The sequence below is a fragment of the Mus caroli genome, chromosome 1, assembly GCF_900094665.2.
Source record: "Mus caroli chromosome 1, CAROLI_EIJ_v1.1, whole genome shotgun sequence".
Classification (NCBI taxonomy): domain Eukaryota; kingdom Metazoa; phylum Chordata; class Mammalia; order Rodentia; family Muridae; genus Mus; species Mus caroli.
The window spans coordinates 100,497,723-100,502,351 of NC_034570.1; positions in this window are offsets into that span (position 1 = coordinate 100,497,723).

Here is a 4,629-nt window from a genome sequence, read left to right on the forward strand (position 1 = left end):
TATACTTTCTCATCTCTCACATTTAGTGTACCTAACCTTATGTTGAGGTCTTTGATCCACTTAGACTTGAATTTTATGCTTGGTGATAGATATGAATCTATCTGGATTCTTCTACATGTAGTCATCCAGTGTAAGCAACAACACTTATTGAAGATGCTTGCTTTTTTCCACGTGTATTTATGGCTTCTTTATCAAAATCAGGTGTCCATACATATATGGACCTATATCAGGGTCTTTAATTTAATTTCACTGATTAACACATCTGTTTTAGTGTGAATACCATTCTGAATTTATTACTATTGTTCCATAGTATAATTTGAGATTGTTCATGTTGATATTTTCTAGCAGTTTTTTTTTATCATTCAAAATTGTTTTAGTTATCCTGTTTTTTGTTGTTGTTGTTGTTTGTGTGTGTTGTGTATATATGTGTATTTGTGTGGTGTGTGTGTGTGCTTCCATATGAAGCTGAAAATTGTCATTTTAAGATCAGTCTAAGAAGAATTGTGTCATAATTTTGATGGAAATTTCATTGAATCTAAAGATTGCCTTTGGTAGGATGGACATTTTTATTATATTAATCCCACTAACTCATGCACATGGGTGCTCTTTCCATCTTCTGATATCTTGTCCATTACTTTTTTTCAGTATCTTATATAACATCAATTTAAGCAAGAAATACTTATCTGTTCCCATTCTGTCTCCCAAATAATTGACACAAAGGCCTACTAAGTTTGTTCACAACTTTATGAAGAGGCTGGGCAAGTTCTCAGATATTCTATCCCTCCAAGGCTGTTAATACCAGACAAATGCCCTATTACTTGCCTATTTGGTCTTGCCCTGGCTCATTCTTTCCAATGTGTGTCTTCATGTCTGATGTCTCATTGCAACCTTGTGGGGAATCCTTCTGTTCTTTCCACATGAACTCTCTAACTTTTCTACTAGTAGTCCCCTGGCTGGGATCTGAAGTCCAGCCTTATATTTCCTCTGCTCAACTAATTGGCTCAATCTGGCCTGTACTCAACTCTTCACTGGTATAGATATCAGCATCTCAATAATACAAGGATAATCTTTCCACAGTGCACAGAACATCACTCCAACAGTCTTAGTTTTTACCATATAATTCTTGCTTTGTTAGAGTTACCTCACTATATTTTATACTTTCTCATCTCTCACATTTAGTGTACCTAACCTTATGTTGAGGTCTTTGATCCACTTAGACTTGAATTTTATGCTTGGTGATAGATATGAATCTATCTGGATTCTTCTACATGTAGTCATCCAGTGTAAGCAACAACACACACACACACACACACACACACACACACATATATATATATATATATATATATAAAGAGAGAGAGAGAGGCTATTGTAAAAGGCATTGTTTCACTGATTTCTTTCTCATTCTGTCATTTCTATCTTGGGTGGCTGTTGAGTTTTGTGAACTAATTTTGCCACTTTGCTGAAATCTCTTATCAGATCTAAGAATTTTTCTGGTGAAATTTTTAGGCTCACTTATATATACTATCATATCATTTGCAAATAAAGATACTCTGAAAATTTCCTTACCTAGCTGTATATTCCTGATTTCTGTCAGCTGTCTTTTTGTTCTAGCTGAGATCTCAAGTATTATAGTTTGGAGATGTTGGACAACCTTATCTTGTTACTGGTTTTAGTAGAAATTGTTTGAATTTTTCTATATTAAGGTTGATGTTGGCTATGTGCTTGCTGTATATTATGTTGACAGATGTCCCTTGAATCCTCCAGTTCTCCAGGACTCATCATGAAGAAGTGTTGTGTTTTGTCAAATGCCATTCTGTGTCTAATGTGAGGTTTTGTGTTTCAGACTCTATATGGTGGATTACTTTTATAGATTTATGTGCATTGAACCATCCCTAAATCTCATGAATAAAACCTACTTGAATCTAGTGGATGATATTTTAAAGTATTTATGGTTCAGTTTGCAAATTTATTGAGGATTTTTCCATCTAAGATCACAAGGGAAGTTGACATGTAATACTTTTTCCCTGTTGGGCCTTTATGTGGTATTGGTATCAGGCTAAATGTGGTCTTGTAAAATGAATAGTGCCACGTTCTCTTTCATGAGATAGTTTCAGGCATATTGGTGTTAACTCTTCTTTGAAAGTCTGGTAGAATTCTGCCCCAAACTAGCTGACCCTGTGTTCGTTTTGCATGGGAAACTTTTAATGACTGCTTCCATTTCACTAGGGGTTATAGGGCTGCTTCTTTGATCTTGATTTAAGTCTAATAAGTGGTACATATTGAGAAAATTATCCATTTATTTAAAATTTTCTCTTTGTTAGAGTACAGGTTTTTAAGGTATGTCTTTATGATTCTGTGGATTACCTCAGTGTCAGTTGCCCCTTTCATATTTCCCTATTTACTCTACCATCCCTCTTCTCATTTAATTCTCCAATTATATTTTCACCTTTATCTCTACAACACTATATTTCTCCTTCATTGAAAAACCACCTCTTCCCTTCCTCATCCCTTACTAGCTACCTATCTTCCATGGTTATTAAGATTCAAGCATTTTTATCTAAAGCTTAAAAGCTAGCATCCACATGTGAAAGAAAATATTCAATGTGTGTCTTTTGGGCATGGGGTATTTCACTCAGGACAATGACCTACAAATGTCAAATTTTTATTTTTCTTAACAACTTTTATTATTTTATTGGGGGACACAGTACATTTTCATTAGGCATTTGTCAGTTGATGGACACCAATCTATGTTGTTTACAAGTTCTGGCTATAAATAAAGCAGCTATGAATATAAATGAGAAAGCATCTCTGGAGGAAGATGGGACTGTTTTGGGTGAATGATCAAGAGTGGCACATCTGGACCAAGACATGGATTTATTGCAAGCTTTCTGAGGAAGTGTTACACTGATTTTCATGTGTACAAGTCTGCACACTCACCAGCAGTGAGTACTTATTCCCTTTCCTCTGCGTTTTCACCTGCATGAGCTATTATTTGTTTCATTCATTTTGGTCATTGTAACTATTATAAGATGAAATATCAATGTAGTTTTTAAAATTTTTGTTTGCTTGATTAAGAAGGATGTTGGGCTTTATCTTAAAAGTTTGTTAGTTATTTGAGTTTCATATTTTGAGAACTCTGTGTTTTATTTCATACCCAATTTTAAACTGGTTATTTTCTTGATGTTTATTCTCAGATCTAATATATATTATAGATACCAACCCTTTGTCTGATGTAAATTTTTTTCTATTCTGTAGGCTGCTGGGTTTTTCCCATATGATGGTGTCCTTTGCCATATAGAAGCTTTTTAGATTCATCAGGTCCAATTTATTAACTGTTGGAACTTAAGGTTTGTGCTACCAATCAGTGTCCTGTTCAGAAAACCCTCTGTCAACAAGTTAAGCTTGTTTCTTATTTTCTCTTCTATCAATAAAATAAATAATTTATTTTAAAAATCTACACAAGTTATAAATGATCTTTGAGAAATGAGTCTCAGTTCCTTTGTTATGGGTATTTATTCCTTTTTCATTGTTGTTTCCCCTTGTTGAATTTATTTGTTCTAGCTTTTGAAATAAAGATCCCATTTTTTCCAGGTAATTTTATAAACAGGAGAATCAGGGGGGTAATGAAGGACAGAATGAGTACATCACATGTGCTGGTCAATTCTGAATTATTTATAAAAATATGCTTAACTAAGCTAAAACTGACAACACAAGTTTAACTTTGTTTCTACCTTAGTACTACTTCATTGAGGACAGCTGTTAAAATCCAATTACCAAAGCCATGTAGGTGGAGGGGTACATTCGTACATGCGGGGTGGAAAGAATAGATTGTGGAAGCCCCTGAGTGGGCTACAGGCCTGATTCCATGCATCAGATTCTACTAAGAGCTCCGGCACTAAGCATAGTAGGCAGTGCTTAGCAGAAGACACAGATAAGGAAAATGGTGTATACTATAGCTATACTTACTGTTTTCACTGTTAGCCATCACCTCAGGAAGATTTAATAACTTGCTTAAAAACCACATTATTGTAAAATGTGAGGCGGGGCCTTCCCCCACCCCTCCACTCCCAGGATCTGAACTGCATTTGTTTCAAGTAGCTAGAGATTCACAACATGGTTTTCCAGGAAACTACTGCCAATAAAAGTGAGACGAACTGATAAGCAGGGACCATTGTGATGCTGAGCAAATCCAACTGCCAAAGGGTGATATCTGGAAACTTCCAATGCATTGCTCCTCTGAGCCATTGGCAATGACCCCTTTAAAATGAAGCAACATTTGGAAGGTGTCCCCAAATAACTACACCACGAAGGTTTGAAACTAAACTTCTTGGTTTTTTGTACCTTCTCATATTTAACCCCAAGTAACTCTGGGTTTGTTGAAGAATTTAAAAAATTAAGATAAACTTCACATACTTTATATTTCCATACACTTAACCACATATCATTCTTATTCATCAACTATGTGTGGTGCCCTGGACAATACTAGAACATTTTCTGATTGCTAGAGTGGCATTTGTGTATGTCATTGAATAAAATCAGAAGAAAACTTTTAAACAAATAAAAGTTTTATTTTGTAATATAGTTACATAAAAACTAAGGTATATATATATATATATATATATATAT